We start from the raw sequence: 26,859 nt of genomic DNA on the forward strand, positions 1-26,859 counted from the left end.
TTTAAATATGTCGCTACGCCAACTGGCCCAACGTCCTACCCTAATAGGCTACCTAAAAGGCTAAAATGAAAATTGATTGTTGGGGAACGAAAATGGCGCATTATCTGTCTAATGTCGCTGGACATCTGAACTGCGCTGTAATGGAAGATAACTTCGGGAAGGAAATGGCGCAGTATCTGCCTGATGAGGAGAGAATGAAAGAAAGGAAAAATTTGGTGCCGTATTGGAGAGCTCTGGAATTATTTCGTCCACCTGGGGATCTTTGACGTGCACTGACATCGCACAGTACACGGGCGCCTTAGCGTTTTGCCTCCCCAAAAACGCAGCCGCCACAGGCGTGTTCCAACCCGGGAACTCCGGATCAGTAGCCGAGCACCCTAATCACTGAGCCACCACGGCGGGTCTGTAAGAGACGAGATTTTTTAATTTCAGTTTTCAAACGCAAAACGCGGCCGTGTGCTGTGGCGGTGGCGAAAGACACGCGCAGAGGGCACGCGCAGAGAGGCACGCGCAGAGAGGTATGATTGGACTCACTACTAAGAGGCCGTCCCTAACAAATACTAGGTGGGGCCCCTAGCACGGGACCCCAGTGGCGTCGGCCACGAGCCGCGCGCGCTCAACTAGGGTATTTTGAGCCTGTAGGTCAGAGCAGCCGAGCAGGGCCGCCTCCCAGTCCTCCCGGGTGGAGTTGGTGTGAGGGAGATAACAGGGTTGAAGGGGAGGCAGACACCATCTGAGAGATGTCCAAAGACTTCACCGCACAGTGCGGACAGCTGCCGGAGAAAGCAGACCTGCCGGATGTCAGTGTAACGAAACAATTCAAGGGGGCACTTTGTTGACCTAAATAGCGGTAAGGCAAAAGCCTTTATCGAGCTGTGGCTGCTTGGTCGCTGCTGTTCCTTAGCGCGCGCGCGCTTGGTTGCTGGAGACACAAGAGAGCGTTTAAACGGCATCCTTCCTTATCGGCGTTCGGGAGGCGTCCGGTAAACTGCCTGGGGAGCGCTCCTCTAGAACGACTGTGGCGCTACTCAGTGACGTCACACGCATGCGCAGTAGGCTAAAGCACAGATGCGTTACTCTGCTTAGGTGTAAGAATGCGAAAGCATGTATCTTGAGGAAAGGAAAGGTTGTTTAGGGAAGGAAAGGACGCCGTAAATCTCAGATTTCGACATCTCAGTGGACACCTCAACCGTGCCTTATACCACGCAACTGAAGGTGTATATAATTCAATAAAGGCCGAGTTTGGGCGAGTTGGTTTACCATGCTGAACGTAAAAGCGCAAAAAAACAAGGAAGTAGAATAAGACACGTCCTTGTTTTTTGCGCTTTTACGTTCAGCATAAAGGTGCATATATCATTGGTCCAAACCACTGTCGCAAGCTAGCCCGGAACTTGGCTAAAACATGCAGACTATCATGATGATGATAATATCCAAAGAGATATTCTAAGACACTACTCGGATACCTGCCGCGGAGGCTCAGAGGTTAGAGCGCTCGGCTACTGATCAGGACTACCCGGGTTCGAACCCGACCGCTGCGGCCGCGTTTCGATGGAGGCGAAACGCAAAGGCGCCCCTGTGATCGAAATTGGTCGAAGATGGTCGAAATTATTCCGGAGCCCTCCACTACGGCACCTCATTCTCCCTTTCACTCCCTCCTTTATCCATTTCCTTGCGCAGAGGTTCAGGTGCCCGCCGATATGAGAGACAGATACTGCGCCATTTCCTTTCCACAAACACCAATTTCCATTTCACTCAGAATGCAGTAGTACGAATGGTTGCTCAAGATTTTGGTGAATGCATTCAGGAATAATGCCACGACATTGAGGTAACCAGTGCCGACATCGCTGGGACTTCGTATGCACTTCCGATATCTGTTGCTCAAGCCAGCGTCGGCGCTGAGGGAGACGCGGTTATGCGCCGTGCCTCTGTTTCCATCATTCAACTTTTCATAAAGATTTCTTTATCGAGTTAATTTAGTCATCGGTGTGACACGATTTGAGACCGGGCATGACCTGAGACCGGACAAGGTCATGGCCGCCACTATCAGCCATTAAATGCTTTCGCCCTAATAGTGCAATTGGTTGCGGACTTGCATATTTCAGTTTTTGCGGCATCTTACTCTCTGGTTTTTTTTTCGCAGCATTTTAAAGAAAAGCTTGAAAAATATGAAGGAAGTGTCATGTTGTTTACGTTGGAGTATTGTAGCCTGCGCAACTGACTTTTTAGCCGAACTAGGCAGGTGCGCTAAGCGCATTGATGTGGGCCGCCGCCACCGACGTCGAAGATTGCGCAGTGGTGCACACACAAAAAAAACAAGAAATTACTACGCCTGCCTTGACAACTTCAGCTCACCCACTCAGCTTCTTTCTTTTTGTATATGTGATGACTAAACAAAATCGACGTTTAGGCTGGCTTTATGTTGCCTTGAAGAATTTCATGCTGGACTTCATGCTGGATTTTCAGAGAATTTTTCAGAGGATTTTCAGAGGACTTTCAGAAATAGTGCAATTAAGAAAAGCACACATGCAGCGTCACCTTTCGGTTCACGCGGACTTTACTAGGTGGCGACACATGAAACTCAAAGTGGCATGGGCGTAACCTAGCAGTCCCAGGAGTGTGGCGCATTCGAGCCGTGCGCATTAGCACTAGTGCCCACCCACTCCAAAGCATTTACGCACTCTAGCGGCTTGTAAGCGTCGTGAAGTGCTCATTTCACGTGAAGGACCAGGCGAGATCAGACTACCTAGGAGGAAATTCTGAGGACACCACGTGTAAGTACTGCAGCTCTTCCCAGCTCATCTGCTTCGCGTCCTTTCAGTTCCACTTACAGCCGAGCACCTTCGAATTGCTCCGTATTCGTTTACCAAGAATTTTAATCCACAGTTACGACTTGCGTGCAACAGCTCCCGCTGACACAGGTTGCACAAAACAGTAGAAGTCTCCTGACACATGCGGCCGTTTTGATTTTCTGACTCGCGTTTAGACTATTTTACCGTCAACCTGTTGCATGCAAGCAGATTCCTAGGAGTCCATGATATGAACCTGCGGCAGCAAGTGAAAGAAAAAAGTCAACGCTATTTCGCGTGGACACGCAATAATTAGAAAGTTGAATGTCTCCGTCTACCAACGTCATAACAACTAAAAGCTAACCCGCTATTGTGAAGCTCGTAACTCGCATTAGGACACATAAACAATATCCCATCTGCATTATTTTACCTTGGGAACGCCCGCGTCCGGCGGAGCGAGCGGACGCATCGCGCCTGGGCTCCGTGTTTTTCTAGCGTGAGCCGGAGGGTCGGCGTTCCTGGCTTGGTGTGCAGAGGTGTGTGCGTATGGGCTCCGGCCATTTTTCTGATTTTCACCAACTTTTTACATTCCGCTGAATTTTATTGTGTCTCCCGAAGTTCAAGAAAGTGCCCGGCACCTTCCCAGCCCATTTTCGACTCCGGCACTCTGTTTCTGTGGCGCACATGGACGCTTGTTTCCACCGAGCCCAAGGCAAGCCTCTCTAAGCCTACCGCCGCTGGCGATAGGCTCCGCTTCGCATCCGGGCCCACTGCTTCTCCAAACGTGGACGTCGTCACCGTGAAGGGGAGGATCTAGCTCCTGAACAGTATATACCCACAAACTGGACCTACGTAGACCACTGATATGAACGAGGCTTCGCCACTCCATCATCTTCAAAACGCACTCCCAAGACACCGCTGACGGCGTCACCTTCCGCGTCCGCACAGCATTCCGCGTCCCAACAGCCATCTCCCTCCTCAACACGTAAGCTGCCTCGCCACGCTGCGTCACTGCCACGTCTTCCTCTTGAAGACTTTTAAGTCATCATTCGTCCTCGCGCGGGGGTCAGTCTGCGTGCCTGGGACAGAACTGTCTTCGCAGAGCGATCATCTCAAGCCTTCATTTGACCTAATCCGACACTGCAGACGACAGCCATCGGGTGAATTTCGTTCACAACACCCTCACCTTTAGCACCCCGAACCGGGACCGCGCCATCACTTATGCGAAGCTCCAACCAATCAACCTGCGTTCGACAAGCTACACTGTTGCCGCCTCTTTTGCCCCACCAGGCGCATACGCCCGAGGTATCATTCACCATCAATACGTGGATCAGACACAGAAGGAAATCATAGACTACTGATACCCCAAAATCGAGAACACTGGATTCTCTCCGCCCGCCGTTTAGGCAAGACCGAATCTATTCTCATCACTTTCGCAGGGATCAAGTTCCCCCGCCATATCTCCTACGCCAGCAGTGCTGTGCACCGCTACATCTTCAACAACAAAGTGGAAGCCTGCCTTAACTGTCGAAAAACGGGACACCGAGACGACGCTTGCCCGTCTCCTATGCACTCCAAGTCTCCTCACTGCGGAGCTCGCGACCATGACGAGGCCCATAAATGCAACCCCCTTTTTTAGTTTGTTCTGTGCCTCACCAGACTGCTTCCTCCAAGTGCAAACGCCGCTACAATGTGTCTGCTGTCGTACTGCAACGCCAGCTACACGCTGCGAACTAAGACAGTGCCCCCACCTCCCGTCGTTCCCGATCCCGGACACGACGCTAAGGGGCGGGGAACACCTAATCCGGCGAGCACAGCTGGCAGCGGCATCAAGCGGAGCCCTGGATTAGGGGCAGACGACCATTGCTAAGAAGACGGACGACACACCTGACTCCGCCAAATTGCTCACCTACTCTCTAGAGCTATATAATTATAATTGGTTTTTTGGGGAAAGGAAATGGCGCAGTATCTGTCTCATATATCGTTGGACACCTGAACCGCGCCGTAAGGGAAGGGATAAGGGAGGGAGTGAAAGAAGAAATGAAGAAAGGGGTGCCGTAGTGGAGGGCTCCGGAATAATTTCGACCACCTGGGGATCTTTAACGTGCACTGACATCGCACAGCGCACGGGCGCCTTAGCGTTTTTCCTCCATAAAAACGCAGCCGCCGCGGTCGGGTTCGAACCCGGGAACTCCGGATCAGTAGTCGAGCGCCCTAACCACTGAGCCACCGCGGCGGGTAATCTCTCTCTAGAGCTCAATAAACATTTTCCTTCCTTCTTTCCTTCCTTCCATCCTTCCTTCGGCCAAAATGGATTCCGACCACTCCTCCTCCTCTTACCGGCGCTCCAGCCGGAATCCCTCCAGGTCCTTCCCACCCCTGGACTCCAGGTTGTCTCTCACCGAGAGTTCTTCACGAAAATTCAGGTGAGCCGGGCAGTCGCGGCTGCTCACTCTCAGCAGTCTCAGTCTCGCGATTCAGAACAGCATACCCTCCGCGACAAGATAACACCGTTAAAGCTGGCAACCATAGACGACAACAAGAGAACGCTTCTTTAAAGCGTCCACTGTTTGGATCCGATCCACCATCTCAAATAAATTCTACTCTACCCGTTCGACCTGTTTCCACCACCTCGCCTCAGGCGCCCACATCTACTCCCTCGCAACCCAAAGATACTACCTCGAGTCCTCCCTCTAAGCGGAAAGCTATCTGCCGCTCAGAAAGATACGTTAATTTTGATGACCTCGAGGAATGTGGGGCTCGTCTAGAACACAAATTAGGGGCTAAAATTGATCCTCAGCTCGTAGCGAAATGTGCTGAGTTCTCCCGATAAATCCAACAGCAAATGCACCAGTTCCACCAACAAATGCAGCAGCAAATCGAAAATCGAATTAACACCCTCATGCAGCAACTCCAAACACGTGTCACAGGTCTTGAAGCTAGGGTAGACGCACCGGCCGCCCTCCCCACTATGCGAGTTAAACCATACGATTCTAGTCTCGCTAACCTTTTCCTATTAATCTTGGTCACCGTACCTACGAGTATATACGCACCTTCCTCTCTCGTTGTAAAGCTGAAATTAGCTTTGGCTCTCTTCCCTCTTACCATATAGCCTTCGTTAGCAATGACACCCCCGAAGGATCCGTTCTCTCCCCCTTTCTTTTCAATGTCGCCTTGCTCATGCTACCTTCAACATTAGACGCTATCCCCCTGCTATCCCACACCTTATACGCAGAAGATATCACCCTCTGGGTTTCAACAGGCAACGATGCTGAGGTTGAATCCCCACTTCAACAAGCGGTGGATGTCATTGAGCGCCACGTAGCCGGAGCCGAACTCTCTTGCTCACCACAGCAGTCCGAGCTGCTCTTTCGAGGTCAACCCGGCATCCACGGCCATCCTCCCATCTGCATTACTGCTAGTGGCCAGCCCATACGCGAAGTATCCGCCATTAGGTTATTGGGGCTTCTCATCCAGAGCAATCAGAAAAACCCCGACATTCTGGCTAAACTCATAGCCTCTGTCTCGCAGACCATTCTTCTAATTCGTCGCATTGCTAATAAACATAAAGGCATGCGAGAGATGGACTTACGATGTTTTGTTCAGGCGTTTGTTATCAGTCGCCTGGCATATACCGTCCCTTACCTCTACCTTAGCTGCCAGGAACGGAACCGCGTTGACTGCCTTATTAGACAGAAGTACTTTGATTTGGGCTAGTTGGTTCATATCTTGAAAGAAGTTAGGACGGCGCTAAAACGACAAAGACAAAGAGGCACGAACACAACAGGACGGGCGCCATACAAGGCATACAAGGCTGCTCTCCATCTCCTCCACCGGACCCTCACGTATAAACTAGTGTCATTAGGGGTCTACAACACTGTTACAGAGCTCTCGAAAGCTCATCTCACCTCTCACTAGGAGCGTCTCAACCACATCTCCACGGGACGTCACATACTCGACAAGCTTGGAATAAGCTTGGAAACGACCTTCGCCGACAAGGCCCAGCTTTCGTCCCATATCCGCAGCAACCTTATCGTTACACCTCTACCGAGAAACATGCACCCAGGGTATCATGCCGTTCGCCGCAAGGACAGGGCGAAGTCTCTGCATAAAGAGTATTTAACAGATCAGACAGCGGTCTACGTCGACGCTGTCGAATACTCCGATCGCGATGTTTTTTTGCTCGCGCTTGTAAACTACTGTGGACGGCCTTTGGTTGCGTGCTCCATTCCGTTTAGATCATCTGAAGAATCCGAGGAGGCGGCCATAGCCATGGCGATGGTCTCCACTTCTGCAGGAATTATCTTCAGCGACTCTAAATATGCGATTCGCAATTTCACCAAAGGTCGGGTCTCCCCCACCACCCTATCTCTCCTCTGCTCCACCAAGGACCAAATCCGCCCGATCCATTTGATCTGGGTAACTGAGCTCTCATCCCAGACAGGGAACAAGGTGGCCCGAAATCATGTCCGTGGATTCGTCGACCGCGATGTGGTGTCGCCCGTCCTGCGTGCGGCGAGAGATCGTATGGTTACATTTCATGACATGACCATGCACTACCGCTTAGGTAGACTTCTATATGCCCCCGCACATATTTCTCTAATCAAGCCCCAAGAGGTTGCGTGGAGGCAACTCCAAACGAACTCCTTCCCCAGCCCCCCGCGATATATGCCCGCATATACCCTGGACTCTACTCTCCCTCCTGTCAACTATGTAGCCAACATGCCACTCTATTCCACATACTCTGGGCTTGCCTTCAGGTCTCCCCTCCGCGAGGTTTTCAGCTCTCGAATCTAGACCAGCGGGAGGCCGCATTGCTCAGTTCCTACTCGGACACATATATCCGGGTTGTCACAAGAGCCCTAGAAGTCGCCGAACGCCACGGACTCATGGCCACTTAGTGAGGCTATAACTCCAAACCAACTGCTACCTTGGTGGATGAAAATAAAGTTTATCCTCCTTTTTCTCCTCCTGTATCGTGCGCAACTCTGGCCGAGACTGCGCAGTTTCACGTAATTCCTGGAGAGCCATGCTGCGCATGCGCGAGGAGCCCTCCACTACGGCGCCTCTTTCTTCCGGAGTCCTTCCTTTATCTCTTCCTTTTCTTTATTAAAGTTTACCTCCTCCTTCTCCTTCTCCTCCTCCCTTATGGCGCGCTTCAGGTGTCCGCCGACATGTGAGAGAGGTACTGCGCCATTTCCTTTCCTGAAAACCAATTTAAGTTTTTTTATTTATTTAATATAAACCTTAATTTCATTGTTTTTATTTTATTTAATTTAATTTAACGATGGATCAGTGGCCAGGGCGCTCGGCTACTCACCTGGAGTTCCCGGGTTCGAACCCGACCGCGGCGGCTGCGTTTTTATAGAAGCAAAACGCTAAGGCGCCGTGTCCTGTGCGAGATGTCAGTGCACGTTAATGATCCTCAGGTGGTCGAAATTATTCCGGAGCCCTCCACTACGGCACCTATTTCTTCCTTTCTTCTTTCACTCTCTCCTTTATCGCTCCCCTTACGGCGTGGTTCAGGTGCCCAACGATATATCAGACAGATGCTGCGCCGTTTCCTTTCCACCACAACCAATTATTGCGGCCACGGTCCGCGGTGTGGGTCTCCACGGCAGGCGTCGCATGGATCACACCTACCGTTCCGCTGAACGCACGAAAGTGCACCGGCGTGGTGGTGGTGGTGGTAGTGGTTTTATTAAAAATAATAGCAAAAAGGAAGGAAAACATTTTTGCTAGCCCCGGCATCTGCCATCGATACTGAAGCACCTGAGCTGGGGCAGCGGAAATAAACGATAGCAGGCAGAATGGAGAAATGAAATGAAACAGGTGAGGGGAGAGGAAGAGAGGTTAGGGGGAGAAGTAATATTGCCGCGAATATTTGCAGTGTGTTCGTTTTTCAAATCTGCCGCCACATCACTTTATCGCTTTGTTTGCGACGCATGACGCGACTAGATTTATCTCGATTGATCGCAGCCAGGCAGAGCTGATTCTACGTTGTTCCGGAATGTTCTAGTAACTTTGCGCTCTTTATCTCGAAAGTTCGCTATCAGCTTTAAATTGAGCACGGCCGACAGCAGCCGGCATTCAGTTCGACGACCGCCGAGCACGCTTGTCGCTTCGCCGCCGCCGAGTGATTCAGTCCATTTTGGGTGCAAGTCGGCCCAATAAACAGTTCTTTTAGAAGACCCTTTCGTCCGTCTTCATCGCTGCTTCGACTGCCGTCACCACTACGTGACATTTGGCGGAGGTGCTGGATAGCCTTCCATGTTCCGGACGCTCCCTTCTAGTCGTGAAGCCAGCCCTGAGCGCTTCGCACCCGAGGACGAGCCAGCCGACGTCTCCAGGGAGAGGAGCCTGAGTTCGGGAAACTGCCGGACCGCACAAGACAGCGAAAAGACGCGGCTACGAGCACCGCAACCTCGCCGAAAATGTCGACACCGATCATACTGCAGCAGCCGCGGGTGCCGCCAACTTTCAATGGATCCCTAGGCGAAGACCCTGAAGAATGGTTGGATCAATTTGAGCGCGTGGCGTCATTCAACGGGTGGGATGATGCGGCAAAAATTGGACACCTGTTCTTCTCATTGGATGGCTCCGCACGCACGTGGTACAAAAACTACGAGTCGTCCCTTACGACATGGGTGTTATTCAAGAGAGAACTATTGAAGGTATTCACCAGTGTCGTGAGGAAAGAAAGAGCCGAACGACTCCTCGAGTCCAGGATCCAGCTTCCGAATGAGCCCGTCCGCGGTTACGTCGAGGAGATGAAGCGCCTATTTCGCCGCGCCGACCCCGGGATGACCGAGGAAAAGAAAGTTCAGTTTTTAATGCGCGGCGTAAAAGAACAACTCTTTGCATGCCTCGTCCGCCACCCGCCAAAAACAGTCGAGGAATTCATGCAAGAAGCATGCACGATTGAGAAGACCCTCGACGTCCGAGCTCGGCAGTACAATCGTCCTTCCTCTGCCGGTGCAATCCTTTCGGACACGCCGGCCACCACCAGCGACAGCTTGCGGGAAGTTATCCGCGAAATCGTCAGAGAGGAGCTACGCCGATTACTGCCATCCTCCCCACAGCGCACAAGCAGCGACTCTGATGGACGTGGTACGGGAAGAAGTGCAACAAGCACTTGGCACCCGACGGCCACAGAACCCCGGGTCATGACCTACGCCGCTGCAGTAAGAACTGCCCAGCCCCAACGACCACCCCCACGTCCTCCCCGAGATGAGCCACTTGTACCACAACGCCGCCTCCCAGCCCCCGCCTGCCCAGCCTATGACCGACGCCCCAGGAAATGCGACGCCTGGAGGACTTCCGACAACCGGCCGTTGTGATTCCATTGCGGTGAGGCCGGCCATATCTTCGTCACTGCCCGTACCGACGTATCGGTCTTCGAGGATTTGCCATTAACGCCCCACGACCACGCTTCGGGCAACGCCCGCAGGAAATCGACGAGTACCTGCTTCGAGAAGAGTACACGCCAAACCGCTTTTCGTGCTCACCATTGCCGTCAACCTCGCGCTTTGCGTCGGCATGCCGCAGCTACGCAGCCGCGGTACGAGGAAGATCTCCCAGCCCCCGTAGGGGAAACTGAAGGCAGCAACCTCTGTAGGTGAGGTTGCTAAAGAGCGAAACGCCGAAGATCCTCCACCGACCACGCCCCATGAAGACGCTGCACCCGCGACGCCACATGAAGAACCGACACTCGCTGCACCGATGCCGCACACAATGAGAACCCCGACCACGACGCAGGCTGCCTTGAAAACGACGCCGCCACCCAGAAGAGCTTCGACCATACGCCCCACCCGCGACTCGCATACGCGACGAAGCCGTGACCCGACGCCAAGAGCGACGTGCAATGCAAGAGCCAGGACCTCTGACTTAAAAGTGACTATCGACGGCCGGAAAGTTACCGCTCTAGTCGACACAGGAGCCGATTACTCGGTGATGAATGGAACATTCGCTGCGCAGCTGAGAAAAGTCACAACGGCTTGGGACGGCCCACAAATTCGCACCGCAGGGGGACACCTCATTACGCCATCAGGACGATGCACAGCGCGAGTGACTGTCAAAGGACATACCTATCCTGCGACCTTTGTTGTGCTACCGCAATGCTCCCGCGAAGTGATCTTGGGTATGGATTTCCTTAATGAGCATCAGGCGATCATCGGCCTGCGATGCAAGCTGATCACGCTTTCGACGGACGAAGCCAACGCTTCGATGGAAACTCGGGAAAATCACGTTGCCCTGAGTGTCCTGGAGGAAGAAGTGAGCGTCCTACCCCGATCAAGCGTTATCCTGACCGTAGGCGCCGCGAAAGCCATTAACGCTGAAGCCATCATCGAGGGCAACATGCAGTTGCTCCTAGACCGAGGAATCAGCATCGCAAGAGGCATCGCACATTTACGCAATGGCCAGGCCGAAGTACTGCTGACTAACTTCAGCGAAGAATACCGGCACATTAACAGAGGAACGGCGATTGCTTTCTTCGACGAAATATCTGACGTACGAGACTCCTCCGCCCTCTCCGACCCCTTCGCAGAAGATTCGCCTGACCAAGAGAACTCGCCCGCTTTGGACATCAACCCAGCCCTGCACCGGAACAGACAAGACCAGATCCGCAATCTGCTTCAAAGCTACAGCGAGTGTTTTTCGACATCGCCGAAGGTGCGACAGACGCCAATTGCCAAGCATCGCATCATAACGGATCAACACGCTCGACCTCTCCGTCAAAGCCCCTACCGTGTGTCCCCGCGAGAACGACAAGCCATCCGGGACCAAGTCGAAGAAATGCTTCGCGACGACGTCATCCAGCCTTCAAACAGCCCATGGGCGGCACCGGTTGTTCTAGTGAGAAAGAAAGACGGCTGACTTCGATTCTGCGTGGATTACCGCCGCTTGAACAACATAACAAAGAAGGACGTCTACCCCCTCCCCCGCATCGACGACACACTGGACCGCCTCTGCAATGCCAAATATTTCTCATCGATGGACCTCAATAGCGGCTACTGGCAAATTGAGGTCGACGAAAGAGATCGCGAAAAGACAGCATTCATCACTCCGGATGGGCTGTTTGAATTCAAGGTGATGCCATTTGGTCTCTGTTCCGCACCAGCGACGTTTCAGCGAGTAATGGATGCAGTGCTGGCAGGCCTGAAGTGGCAAATTTGTCTGGTATATTTAGATGACGTTGTTGTCTTCGCCTCAAACTTTGAAGAGCACCTCAAAAGACTTCGAACAGTACTAGACGCAATCAAGTCGTCTGGCCTAACGTTGAAAGCAGAAAAATTCCACTTTGCTTAAGAAGAGCTGCGGTTTATAGGCCACATCGTTAGCAAGGAAGGAGTACGCCCAGGCCAGCAGAAAACAGATGCTATTGAACAGTTTCCACCGCCGGCCGATAAGAAAGCAGTGCGCAGATTTCTCGGACTGTGCGCATACTAACGACGATTTGTGAAAAACTTTTCGCGCATCGCCGTGCCCCTGACCCAACTGACGAAGGCAGACGCGCCGCAAGCAGAAGCCTTCAAGGAACTTCAGCGTTGATTACAGTCCCCACCGATCCTTGCGCATTTTGATGAAAACGCCGATACTGAAGTTCATACCGACGCAAGCAGCGTGGGACTAGGCGCCGTCCTCGTTCAAAAAAGTGACAGGCTGGAAAAAGTCATCGCATACGCTAGCCGTTCCCTTTCCAAGGCCGAGGCTAACTATTCGACAACTGAGAAGGAGTGCCTTGCCATCATCTGGGCTACGTCAAAATTCCGCCCCTATCTCTACGGACGGCAGTTCAAGGAGGTCAGCGACCACCACGCGCTCTGCTGGCTTGCCAATTTGAAGGACCCCTCTGGCCGACTCGCTCGATGGAGTCTGCGTCTCCACGAGTTTGACGTCACCGTCGTTTGCAAGTCCGGACGCAAGCACTCTGATGCCGATTGCCTCTCACGAGCCCCTGTAGATGCACCGCCGCCGGACGACGATGAGGACGCCTTCCTGGGACCCATCAGCCCCAGCTCTTTTGCTCAGCAGCAACGCTCGGACCCCGACCTAAGAGGCTCTCATCGAGTACCTGGAAGGCAAGGTTTCTTCACCCCCCGCTTCATTCAAGCGAGGACTGTCTTCCTTCTGTGTGCAGAATGAGGTCCTTGTGAAGAAGAACTTTACAGCGAACAAAACAGCCTACCTCCTTGTTGTACCTACTTGTCTCCGCGAAGAAGTTCTACAGGCTTCACACGACGAGCCGACAGCTAGACATCTCGGGATTACTCGCACCCTCCGCCGCATTCAAGACAAGTATTACTGGCTCCGACTGTCTGCCGATGTCGCACACTATGTGAAAACCTGCCGAGATTGTCAGCGACGAAAGCCTCCTCTCACACGACCAGCAGGATTTCTGAGCCCCATTGAACCTGCCTCAAGGCCCTTTCAGCAGATCGCCATGGACTTGCTTGGCCCTTTTCGAACGTCAACATCTGGAAATAAGTGGATCATCATAGCGACCGACTACCTGGCCCGCTACGCCGAGGGGATAGCCCTACCGAACGGAACAGCAGTAGAAGTCGCCAAATTTTTCGTGGAGTGCATTCTTCTTCGACACAGAGCCCCCGATGCGCTCACCACGGAAAGAGGAACTGCATTCACGGCGGAACTAACGCAAGCCATCCTGCGGTACAGCCAAACCAGCCACCGGAGGATAACTGCATACCATCCGCAGACCAACGGACTGACCGAGCGCCTGAACAAAACCATCGCCGATATGCTCGCTATGTATGTCGATGCCGAACACAAAACCTGGGATGTCATCCTGCCTTACGTCGTTTTCGCCTACAACACCGCAGTGCAGGAGACCACCCAGATGACGCCTTTTAGGCTCGTCCATGACAGGGAGGCCACGACCACGCTAGACGCCATGCTGCCCAACGTTACAGAAGAAGAGAACGTCGACGTTGTCGCCTACCTTCAACGCGCAGAAGAAGCTCGAAGGCTTGCCCGATTACGGATCAAAGATCAGCAGCGGTCCGACGCCAGACGCTACAACCTACGAAGACGCAACGCGGAATACAATCCTGGAGACTAGGTCTGGGTGTGGACGCCCATTCGCCGCCGTGGATTGAGTGAAAAGCTTTTGAGACGCTATTTCGGCCCGTACAAGGTTCTTCGTCGGCTGGGTGAACTGGATTATGGAGTCATCCCTGACGCAATGACAGCATCCCAGCAACGCCGCGTACGACCAGAAGTTGTCCATGTAGTCCGTCTGAAGCCGTATTATGCGCGCTAAAAGCCGCTGCATTTCCATGCTCTATTTTCGCAAGATCCGTTTTTTTTTTCCTTACTAGTCGCATTATTTGTTTTAATGCATCTGGTCGATGCTTCTTTGAGAGGGCAGTAATGCCGCGAATATTTGCAGTGTGTTCGTTTTTCAAATCTGCCGCCACATCACTTTATCGCTTTGTTTGCGACGCAGGACGCGACCAGATTTATCTCGATTGATCGCAGCCAGGCAGAGCTGATTCTACGTTGTTCCGGAATGTTCTAGTAACTTTGCGCTCTTTATCTCGAAAGTTCGCTATCAGCTTTAAATTGAGCACGGCAGACAGCGGCCGGCATTCTGTTCGACGACCGCCGAGCACGCTTGTCGCTTCGCCGCCGCCCAGTGATTCAGTCCATTTTGGGTGCAAGTCAGCCCAATAAAAAGTTCTTTTAGAAGATCCTTTCGTCCGTCTTCATCGCTGCTTCGACTGCCGTCACCACTACGTGACAATATGTACAAACTCTTTACACAATAAGAAATGTGTCGAGGTTGTGCGTGTGATTAGTTCATTTTAGAGGAATTAAATCACACATGCGCACAGCACTGTGTTGGTTACCACTGGAAAGGAGCGCCCAGTTATTAATCGTTCAAGGTAGAACTCGCGGAGCGTTCGGTCGCTGCGTGTAACTACCTGACGGAGAACAGGCGGGACGTCAAGCCCGTGTGTTCGAGGAATGAACAGAGGCTAACCAAAGTTCGCTCACGAGTGCGCGCAATGCCCTGCGGCCACAATAGCGTCTTGATGGAGTCTGGTAGTATGCCCTGCGCCCTATAGGCCGCGAGAATATCGCGACGAGCATCGGCGAACGCGGCACAGTGAAGCAGCATGTGTTCGAGTGTTTCCACTGCACCGCATCCGTCACACACATCACTCGTCGCGATTCCGTGACGCAACCGTCGTTCCCCGGGCCACACGCAGCCAATAAGCGCGCGGAGGATCATTGCACGATGTGGCCGTGTAAGTGCGCGACAGCCGGTGACTCTGTCGATGCGCTCACCTCCCGCAATGCTTGGGTCGGGGTGCAGCTTTCGGAGATGGTCATGGATGGCCGCACGCACGTCCTCCAGCGCAAGGGGCAGATCGCTGGCAGGTAGTTGGTGTGCAGCGGTCGCGAGGTCGTCAGCTTCTTCGTTGCCTGCGATGCTGCAGTGACCGGGTACCCACTGTGCACGCACGGCACAACCTCTCTGCGCGAGGCGCTCGATGCGCGAGCGAATTTCCCGCACTAGTGGGGTACCGCGGCCGTTAGATTGCAGGCGGCTGAGGGCGGCGCGGGAGTCGCACAGCAGAGCACTCCTGGGCGGCGGAGGGCCGAGGGTGAGCAGCAGGTCCAGCCCGAGCCGGATCCCCATCAACTCCGCCGTGGTGGAGGAGCCCAGGAATGCTGCATGCTGCTGGCTGTGCCGTCGCAGGGCGGGATGGTGGCCGCCGCAGCAAGGGAGCAGCTGTCGCGGGCCGCTGAGCCGTCGGTGTACACGAGGAGATGGTCCTGGAGCTCCTCGTGTATGACGGCTCTGGCCAGCTGCTGCACAGCACAGAGGGGTGTGCTCCGCTTTCCCGCAATGCCGACGATCTCTCGCTGTACCTCCGAGGCAGCAGGCCAGGGCGCGTAGGAGCCGGAGGGGTGTGGGCCTTGTGTCAATTGCTCATACTCAAACAGCGCCGCGCCCATTTGTGATCGCGGGTGCGAGCGCATACGCTGCAGCAGCGAGCCGCCGTCCGGTGCGCGGTGAAGCCGGTCGATGTGATCACAATGCCCTGCGCGCTGCTTGGAGCTCAAGTGGCCACGCTCCTGCCTCGGCCAACGTTGCGGCGCACTGCGAGTTTTTGGGCAGGCCTAGGCACACGCGCAGAGACTTGCGGTGCTGAAGCTCGAGTTTCTTCCAGCACGGCTTGCGCACCATGACGAGCTGCAGCGCATAGAGCACCGCTCCCAAATCTGCGGCATTGTATAGACGCAGCGCGGCTTGCTGAGAGATGCGCTGGCCTCGAGCGGTGAGCTTGTGCACGGCTGCGGTGATCCTCTTCAACTGCAGACAGGCCTTGGTCGCCGCGGGGCGGAAGGAAAGGCGCCAGTCGATGTCCAGGCCAAGGTACCGCACCGATTTACGCCACGGAATCGGAGTCCCGTCCAGTGACAGTGGCGCAAGGTGCACGCACGAGCTCGAAACGCAGGCCATGGCAACCGATTTGTCCGCGCTCAGCGATAGACCAAGGCCGCGCAAGCTGGCATCGATTGTGGTCAGGGCTCCCTGAAGGCACCCCCGCACGCGGAACGCCTCGCCCGGTGGTCCCCGGCACCACAGAGCTATGTCGTCTGCATATATGGACATGTATACATGATGTCGCCCGCTCGTGTTGAGGGAGGCCGGCACCACCGACATGGCCACATTAAACAGAAATGGTGATAGGAGAGAGCCCTGCGGCACGCCCATGTCGACCGGGCGAGACTTGGAGAGCTTACTCCCTACTCGTACACGCATGGTGCGCCCGCTCAGGAAGCCATGAACGTATCGCAAAAGGCGCCCGCTCACACCAGCCCCCTTAAGCACCGCGAGAATTGGTGCGCGGTGAACGTTGTCAAAAGCGCCCGATACGTCCAGTAGTAGCAGCAGCGCAACCTGGCCTGCCGCCCTGGCATGCTCCAGCGCTGTAACAACGTCCGATATAGAATCAGCCGTGCACCGCATCCCACGGAAACCCGTCTGCCGCTCGTCAAACAAATCAGCCTCCGCAGCCCGCTCGTTCAGACGCTGCAACGCCATATGCTCCATGAGCTTACCTGCCGCCGATGTTAATGCCACTGGCCGGTATCCGCTCAGCTCCATAGGTGGGCGCCCTGCCTTTCGGATGGGACAAACGACCGCGGTTCGCCAATCCTCCGGTAGCTCCCCTCGTTCCCACACCAGGTTGATCTGCGCAGGAGGTTGCTGCGCATCCAGGTTTCGCAGCATCTGGTATGTCACCCCGTCCGGTCCGGTGTGACGCGCACCTTGATTTCCCGGGGCGATGAGATGTGACACAACAGGGCACTGCGGCACAGGTGGGTTCCTCGCACGTGGTGGCTGAGTGGTAGCCAGTGTAGCCAGGTAGCCGCATCTGGGGCTCCCCATCATGTGAACCTACGTCTCCTGCAGCGCGATAACTTCTGGCGAATCCTGTGCGATGCGAACTCGCATTTCGGCGTACCGCGCTGCAAGTGAGCGCACGTTCCACTGCAGGATGGATGGTATGAGGGAGGGATTTCGGCGGCTAGCCATCATGCTGGCTTATCTGTGCGGGAGCACCCGCTGCTTCTAAGCAAGCCCGATGTCCATCGGTGCCCTCCGGGAAAAGTGCGCTGAGGGCGCGCAATGCCAGCTTTAGGCGCGCGATCTCCGCGTCCCGTGCGTCAGGGGGCTGGCCATGAGAAGCGGCCGCAGGCTCGGGCCGCGCTGTACGGGACGCCAGGCAACCGGATCGCCGCTGCCGCTGCCGGCGCTGCCGTTGCTTCGGTGACTGCTGCTGCTGGGGTGTTCCCCTGACGGCCTGCGCATAAGAAAGCGCGCGGGGCGTCAGCTGATGTTGCTGGGCTGGTGCCGCTGTCTCAGCCTAGACGACGGTTCGGACAACCTGTCTGGACATCGGTGCCATGGACGTGGCCATTAAAGTGGCAACGTGACGCTCTCGCTGCCAGTGCGGGCACGCTTGGTCAATGGCTGCATGCCGCCCCCCGCAGTTAATGCAGCGGGGCTTCCTCGCGCAGGTACCAGGCTCGTGCGGCCCGCCGCAGCGCGTGCATCGGGCAGGAGCACGACACACCTCAGTGGCATGCCCCAGGCTGGCGCACTTGGCACACTGGAGCGGCCGGGGACGGCAGGGGCGGACCGCGAGCCTGCGCTTGAATATGGTGATGAACGCCGGGGGTGTCGGCGCCGCAAAACGGAGAGCGAGTTTGCTGCCCGACAGAGACGCCGACACCATCGGTACCGTTGACTCCGCCGCCGCTAGCAGCTACTCCGCCGTCCTGCGCCCGTCCACACCGAAGACCAGGCTGGAGCTTTGATTCCGAGGAGGAGGCTCCTTGGCGCAGACCGGCACGCCGCAGATGACGGCTGTGGCTAGCAGGGCCTGGAGAGCATCGCTGCTCCCCGCGTCCACTGCCACCACATTCCGCCGAATGTTTACCCGGAGGGCGAGGACGCCCAGGCGGGATCCGATCTCCTCGGCCAACTCCTAGCCCTGTTCCCTGGTGACGGCAGTGCCCCGGTTCGCCGGCCGAAACAGCACCGTCCCCACCAGGCTGGACGGGACCTCCACGGCGGCCGCGGCTCGCTCCAGGGCAGCTCTCCGACGCCGCTGCGCCTTGGTAGTGATAATGCGCCACGGGACCAGGCTGACCCCAGCATCAGCGTCGCCGCTGTCTGCGGCGCATTGCTGCGGCGCGCCGCGGAGTTGGGCGCGCTCGCTGCCAGCAGACGAAGCCCCAGCCGCAGCCTGATCTCGTGCTCCGGGATTTGATGAGGTCGCATCCGGTTTTCTTCCGGACGCCGTCGCCCCAGCAGCAACAGCAGCAGCATCAGCAGCAGGCTGGAGGTGGGCTCCATGGGCCTCGTGCTGGGAAGGCCCTGCTCCTTCGAGTGTGGAGGGAGAGGGAACAGTGACGATGGGGGGGCTTCGGGCTTCCCGCTTTGCCACCGCGATGTCCCTTTTGGTTTCCGAGTCCCTCGCCTCCTCGGACCCCGTTGAGCGTCGCCGTTTCCGGAGAGCAGACTTGTCCATTGGGGAGCAGATGCTCTCCTCGGCTGAGTTGTCCGCAGTGTGCCTGCAGCAGCAGCATCAGGGGGAGAGGGCATCACAGCCGGTTCCCCAGGTGTAGCAATGGCGGCAGTAAGCGCAGGGGTGGCCAGAGGTGGGGAGGGAGCCGCCGTGGAGTTCTGCGTCTGGTGAGCGAGCGCCATGGCGTCCCTCAAGGCTAGAACGCGTGGGTCCGCCGGCGACACGTCCAAGGTCCCGATGACGGACTCGAGGTTCTCCGAGGTGGTGATGAGCGCCGCCGTCAGGCACCTCACCGTGTCCCGCAGATCAGCGATCTCGGCCTGCATTCGCCGAATGGTGCTGGACGACCTTGTTCTGGATGGCGTTCGTCTCCGTGATCGTCAGCATGAGCGGCCTGCCCTGCGTTGCTCATTGTCACCGCCGAACACAGGTCTTCGCTCGTTCACGGTGTCTATGGCCTCCATGGGGAGACCCCGCAACGCCGCGAAGCTTTAGGCCCAGCGTCCGAAGGAGCAGAGAGCTAAAAAACGTGTCCGCTCGCTTCAAGCGCCCGCCGAAGAATCCCACCGGCGTTTGATGAAAATTTGGTTTTTGGGGAAAAATGGCGCAGTATCTGTCTCACTGTAACGGCAGACACCTGAACCATGCCGTAATGGAAGGGATGGAGGAGAGACTAAGAGAAGAAAGGAAGAAAGAGGGGCCGTATTGGAGTGCTACGGAAAAATTTCGACCACCTGGGGATCTTTAACCTGCACTGACATGGCACAGCGCACTGGCGCCGTAGCGTTTGGCCTCCATTGAAAGGCAGCCGCCGAGGTCGGGTTCGGACCTACGTACTCCTCCGCATCCTGGGCTGGAACGATTGACCTTGTGTACGCAGCATTGATACAACTGCGTGTTACTTTACCGATCATCGGGCAGTGTTTATCTCTGTCAAATCAATTCAATAAATAACGTGTCTCACCGCATACTTTTTGAATGCTTAACATTTTAATCACCACAACCTCAACAGCATGTGTAACCTGCGGGGAACTTCAGCTCTCGCTACGTATATCCTTGCATAGCTTAGCTAAGCCACTGCTAATGTTTTTAAAGCGAAAGCTATACTATGACAGCCAGCGAGCCATTTCTGCTCGGCGAGCCGTATGCCGTATATAGGCAGCCGTATGCCGTATGCGCTAGCCGACGAATGACCTTGAGCCGCCGTTGCCTAGCAACGCCGCAGCCGCGCTCCAACAGATGACGCCGCCGTCAACGCCGCTGCCGTCACGCTCGCTCCACCAGATGTTCTCCACTGAGGTAGAGAGAGAGGAGGTGTTACCTCCCGGTGATGTATATATATGCGCTTCGCGTCAGTGTAGGAGGTGGCTCTGACACCACCATGATATCTGATACTTGATTTAATATCTGATGCGGGTCCTTGGACTCAAGATATTAAACTTATTTTCGAATATCTCCGAGTGCTGGGCTTGAAGCACTCCGGCACGGGTCTGTCCGGTACTGCACTGCCTCCCGGATTGGCCCTGGGCATATTAGCGCGCGCCTTTTTTTCTATCGTTGCTCTTCTATCCTTTAACTCTCCTACTTCCAGCACGCAGCAGCGACTGTGGCTGGGATTGAGCCAGTAGGCAGGAACGTGCACTTTCCTTTTGTTCCTTCCTATCAACAACAGCAGCACCAGAAGTGTATGGTAGGCCAGTGGCATTAACATCGGCGGCAGGTAAGCTCATGGAGCATATGGCGTTGCAGCGTCTGAACGAGCGGGCTGCGGAGGCTGATTTGTTTGACGAACGGCAGACGGGTTTCCGTGGGATGCGGTGCACGGCTGACTCTATATCGGACGTTGTTACAGCGCTGCAGCATGCCAGGGCAGCAGGCCAGGTTGCGCTGCTGCTGCTACTGGACGTCTCGGGCGCTTTTGACAACGTTCACCGCGCACCAATTCTCGCGGTGCTTGAGGGGGCTTGTGTGAGCGGGCGCCTTTTGCGATACGTTCATGGCTTCCTGAGCGGGCGCACCATGCGTGTACGAGTAGGGAGTAAGCTCTCCAAGTCTCGCCCGGTCGACATGAGCGTGCCGCAGGGCTCTCTCCTATCACCATTTCTGTTTAATGTGGCCATGTCGGTGGTGCCGGCCTCCCTCAACACGAGCGGGCGACATCATGTATACATGTCCATATATGCAGACGACATAGCTCTGTGGTGCCGGGGACCACCGGGCGAGGCGTTCCGCGTGCGGGGGTGCCTTCAGAGAGCCCTGACCGCAATCGATGCCAGCTTGCGCGGACTTGGTCTGTCGCTGAGCGCCGACAAATCGGTGGCCATGGCCTGCGTTTCGCGCTCGCGCGCGCACCTTGCGCCACTGTCACTGGACGGGACTCCGATTCCTTGGCGTAAATCGGTGCGGTAAGTTGGCCTGGACATCTACTGGCGCCTTTCCTTCCGCCCCGCGGCGACCAAGGCCTGTCTGCAGATGAAGAGGATCACCGCCGCCGTGCACAAGCTCACCGCTCGAGGCCAGGGCTTCTCCCAGCAAGCCGCGCTGCGTCTATACAATACCGCAGCTTTGGGGGCGGTGCTCTATGCGCTGCCGCTCGTCACGGTGCGCAAGCCGTGCTGGAAGAAGCTCGAGCTTCAGCACCGCAAGTCCCTGCGCGTGTGCCTAGGCCTGCCCAAAAACTCGCAGTGCGCCGCAACGTTGGCCGAGGCAGGAGCGTGGCCCCTTGAGCTCCAAGCAGCGCGCAGGGCACTGAATCACATCGACCGGCTTCACCGCGCACCGGACGGCGGCTCGCTGCTGCAGCGTATGCGCTCGCACCCGCGCTCACGAATGGGCGCGGCGATGCCCGAGTATGAGCAATTGACCCAAGGCCCACCCCCCTACGGCTCCTGCGCGCCCTGGCCTGCTGCCTCGGAGGTACAGCGAGAGATCGTCGGCATCGCAGGAAAGCGGAGCACACCCCTCTGCGCTGTGCAGCAGCTGGCCAGAGCCGTCATACACGAGGAGCTCCAGGACCATCTCCTCGTGTATACCGACGGCTAAGTGGCCCGCGACAGCTGCTCCCTTGCTGCGGCGGCCACCATCCCCGCCCTGCGACTGCACAGCCAGCAACACGCAGCCTTCCTGGGCTCCTCCACCACAGCGGAGTTGATGGGGATCCGGCTCGGGCTGGACCTGCTGCTCACCCTCGGCCCTCCGCCGCCCAGGAGTGCTCTGCTGTGCGACTCCCGCGCCGCCCTCAGCCGCCTGCAATCTAACGGCCGCGGTACCCCACTTGTGCGGGAAATTCGCTCGAGCATCGAGCGCCTCGCGCAGAGAGGTTGTGCCGTGCGTGCACAGTGGGTGCCCGGTCACTGCGGCATCGCCGGCAACGAAGAAGCTGACGACCTCGCGACCGCTGCACACCAACTACCTGCCAGCGATCTGCCCCTTGCGCTGGAGGACGTGCGTGCGGCCATTCACGACCGTCTCCGAAAGCAGCACCCCGACCCACGCATCGCGGGAGGTGAGCGCATCGACAGTGTCACCGGCTGTCGCGCACTTACACGGTCACAACGTGCAATGATCCTCCGCGCGCGCATTGGCTGCGTGTGGCCCGGGGAACGACGGGTGCGTCACGGAATCGCGACGAGTGATGTGTGTGACGGATGCGGTGCAGTGGAAACACTAGAACATCTGCTCCTTCGCTGCTCCGCGTTCGCCGATGCTCCTCGCGATATGCTCGCGGCCTATAGGGCGCAGGGCATACTACCAGACTCCATCAAGACGCTATTGTGGCCGCAGGGCAGTGCGCGCACTCGTGAGCGAACTTTAGTGAGCCTCTGTGCATTCCTCGAACACACGGGCTTGACGTCCCGTCTGTTCTCCGTCAGGTAGTTACACGCAGTGACCGAACGCTCCGCGAGCTCTACCTTGAACGATTAATAACTGCACGCCCCACTCCAGTTGTAACCTACACAGTGCTGTGCGCGTGTGTGATTTAATTCCTCTAAATTGAACTAATCACGCGCACAACCTGGACACATTTCTTATTGTGTAAATAGTTTGTACATATTACTTCTCCCCCTCTCCTCTATTCCTGTCCCCTCACCTCTTTCATTTCATTTCTCCATTCTGCCTGCTGTCCTTTATTTCCGCTGCCCCAGCTCAGGTGCTTCAGTATCGATGGCAGATGCCGGGGCTAGCAAAAATTTTTTCCTTCCTTTTTACTATTATTTTTAATAAAACCACTACCACCACCAGTCGTTTTGGAGAGCGTTAAAGAGACGCGAGAACGGCAGAACGAGGAAGAGACAACGCGCTTAACAGATGCAAGAAGAACGCGGCGCACGACTCGAGAAGCGTCGTAACGAAGATGCGGCTGGAAGTCATGCCACGTCCCGGAGTGACTCCTCAGCTGTGGAAGAGACCGGCTTGAATTCTCGAAAGCGTGGGAATGAGACGCTGCGTAAACGACGTGCAGAGGAAAGGAAGTTTCCGCAATTCAACTAGGGTTAACCAGCGCTAAACCATAGCCAATTTTTTTTCTTCTTTTAACTTCCGCTTTTTTTAGTCAAACCTTAAAGTGCATCGACCGGATACATGAAGTTTTGTGGACCACCGGGAAACCAAATTCCGACGTAGAGGACCGCTTTTCCCGAATTTAGAGGACTTTGTCTGCCGAGAGGAGCGTCCGCTGCTGGGCCTAACGTCGACTTCGGCCTTAGCGGGGGAGCGATAGGCCCAGCCCGAGCCTCGGTGAAGCAGCCAGCGGAACATCGAACCATCGGAGATTAGGCAAGTGAGCATTGACCTAAGATGATTACCAGTATGTGTGTAGAGGTGGACGGCATCGAAACTCCGCCAGACCAGTGCACAAGATTACAAGGCTGGAAAACTGCCTGGAAAATCCCGTGCTTCAAACGAGCCAAGATGGCGCCAAGGCCACGGATGATGTCAACTGCCGAAGCAACAGCCACGGCGGTGGCGCCACTGGCAGCGATAACTTCACTTAAGGCCGGAACGTGTAAATAAGGGCAAATTGATGAAGGGCGCGCGCATGTCAGACTCCGCGCGGCGACATAAAGATTGTGTTAAAACCACGAGGCGGGCTTCGCGTGAGCGACGTGACCCGCGTTGAACTAAGTCGTGCAATTGCGGCCGCGACACAGATACCGGCCAATGAAGCATGTCAGGACGTCATGTGCCCCAACCTCCAGCAGAATACCGTCGTGGTGAGCATCTCCAAAAAGAGAGCATTCCGACCTGTACGCTCGAGCAGGAATAATCGACATACGCGGCACGGTGCACGAAACAAGTACCTACGAAGCGGCCCCCCACGGCATGATGAAGGGCATCATAAAGGGCATCCCGCACGACTATACGGCCCAGGAGAATCAGGGCAATGTAGTGCGCAAGCTTCACCCAACAGCCCTACAGGCGAACCGAATCGGTAAGACCCGATCAGTCGTCATTGCCTTCTAAGGGCAAAAAGTACACATTATGTGAGATACGGTAATCTGCTCACGGAGTGCACGTTGCGCAGAAAAGAAGTCGACGTATGCTATGCGTGCGGAAGAGTGGGCCACAAAATGGACGTGTGCGCGGATCCTTCGAACACGATCTGCAGAGGGTGCGGAGTCTCCAACCCCGCCGAAGAGCACAAGTGTGTCCCGAAGTGTGGCTTGTGCGGAGGCAAACACCAGACCGCGAATAAGGCCTGCAAAGCACGCTTCAAGATGCCCTACGTCGTCCGCCATCGTAGCTGGAAACGGCGCCGAGCGGAGGAACACAGCGCTTTGTATGTCTCCTTCTATGCCGCGTCCTTCGTGCCCTGTGCCTTCAGTTAATACCATGTACCGACTAGACCATACAAACACCTTATCGGAGGAAGAACACGCCGGGAGAAGGAACCGAGACAATAGAGGTCCTTCAGGCGGACCCCGATGTAGCTCTTTGAAATAACTGGGCGGTCACACACGCCAGGCTACAGCAGCAAAAACAGTGGCGGCGAAAACGGCCGCCACAGTCGCTCCGATCGAATACACTATCCGGGGGCGGCAACGGCTGCGGCAACCGGCGCTCGCGCTTCCGGGCCAGTTCGAGATCCGGGCCAGTTCGAGGGCCCCGAGCGAGTCAACCGGACGCCGAGAGATCACCGAGAAAAGCGTGGGCTGGAGACAACTGGTCGCCCGTCGCTCGAACCAGCGACACCGAATTCAAAGCCCTCATTGCTCTCAATCCCTTTTCCCACAAGCGAATCCGCAAAAGACCGTAGCGAAGTGATATAGCTTAACAGGTTCATAGAGCGCCAAAACGCTAAGATCCAGGAGCAGTACGCCCGAATACGCATATGAATCAGATCAAAACGCTGGAGAGTAACGGCAGCTCGGCAAATGCAAGACCTCAAAACAACCGCACGGCGGCAAGCAACGCCGCAGGCTTGCGCAGGGGGCCGCGGAGGGGCCCCCTCGCCCCGCCTAGAGCGGGCAGCGGGAGAGGCTGGGGCCACACAGCGTTCATCAAATAATCAAGAGGGGATGGACGCCGAAGAGAACCCCGCGAGCGGTGAGGAAGCGCCGACCGCAGAAATCGCGACCACGACAACGGCACAGATCCCGCGAGAAGAGCTGACGGCCATTTTGGTTGCAATTTCCCAACATAACACAAGGCTAGGCAAAATGGACGCCCGAATCGAAGCTTTAGAAAGTCAGCCTGACAAGCCATCGGTGAGACGCAAGCTCCTAGCGACAAAAGTAGGCTCAACATCGGTAAGGAACCGCTTCGCGTCCGTGAAAAATGAGCGGACCAAAAAAATCAAAGACGCGATCGCGAGAAGGCGCAATCGACTCAAGACGTCCAAGAAGTATGATTCAGAGGCCAAGTAAAAGACACAAGAAGAAGACCGGGGGGGGGGGGGGGACGCCACCGTAGTTTACCAATGAAACTGCCGTGGGGCTTGCAACAAAGAAGCAGAAATAATGTTACACGTTGACGGGCAAGAAAACAAGCCCGATGTAATTGCTCTACAGGAAACAAACAGGAAATCAAGACTCCCAGGGTACGTCACTTACACGGACCCCACGGAGAACGGAACGGCGATGCTCGTACGCAGCAAGGTGGCGGCAACTGAACATATCAAGGCGCAGGGAGGGTGCGAGCACACGCTGGTCGAAATGCATGCCAGAAAATTTGGCAGCTCGGACAATTTATTTGTAATCAGCGCGTACTGCCGGCCGTCACAGCGGCAGTACGAATTTGACCGCATCCTGAGCCAGGCGAACGGGCTGGAGGGGACAAGGCCGCTCCTGTTCCTCGGTGACTTTAATGCCCGTCACACAGCGTGGGGCTGTATGGTTAAGTCCAAGAGAGGAAAAGCATCGGCCAAAGCAATGGAGTATCACGAGATGGCGCTCCTGAACGAGCCGGACGTAACCAGCAGAAGAGGCAACAGTGCCACGAGGGACAACACGCCAGACCTGTCGTGGTTGTCGGGCACGCTAGATGTCTCCTGGAAAAGCGAAGATGTGGACCTGCGGTCTGACTGCAGCTTGATCGGCATCACGATCCGAGGCTCTCGTGATCATGCTGTTATGGGGACTGCGCGGATCACGGATTCGGGCAAGATGACAAAGTTTACTCAAGATCAAGAAGAGGCGTCTGAGGAAGGAACACAACAGACCTACACCTAATGGGCGAAGGACCAGAAGATGGCCCTCCAAACATTTATCCAAGAAATTGCAACGACGTCACAGACACCGTATGTGGACGCCAGACTCGCCCACATGTGGGCGGCCCGGCACTCGTTAACGCGGGAGTGGCAGCGTCAGAGACACAACAGAAAGCTGGTGAAGCGCATTGCAGTCTTGAACAAACAGATCGCCGAGCACGCGGCCAAACTATGTAGGGAGAATTGGCTGAAGACCTGCGATGGTCCGCAGGGCAAGCTCTCGACGTGCTAGACGTGGTGTCTGTTGAGGCATCTGATCGACCCGCTGATTAGCAAAACTGGGACCAAT

General features: G+C 55.8%; 1 long non-coding RNA gene across 1 annotated transcript in view; it reads left to right on the top strand.

The window, feature by feature from the left end:
- The first annotated feature begins 2,577 nt into the window (after positions 1 to 2,577).
- Positions 2,578 to 26,859, top strand: part of LOC144111910 (uncharacterized) — a 33,191-nt gene continuing 8,909 nt past the window's right edge. The window contains exon 1 of the long non-coding RNA XR_013310154.1: positions 2,578 to 2,771. This is a non-coding gene — a long non-coding RNA (uncharacterized LOC144111910). The remainder of the gene's footprint in view (positions 2,772 to 26,859) is intronic.

The sequence above is a fragment of the Amblyomma americanum genome, unplaced genomic scaffold (genome assembly GCF_052857255.1).
Source record: "Amblyomma americanum isolate KBUSLIRL-KWMA unplaced genomic scaffold, ASM5285725v1 scaffold_13, whole genome shotgun sequence".
Taxonomy (NCBI): Eukaryota; Metazoa; Arthropoda; class Arachnida; order Ixodida; family Ixodidae; genus Amblyomma; species Amblyomma americanum.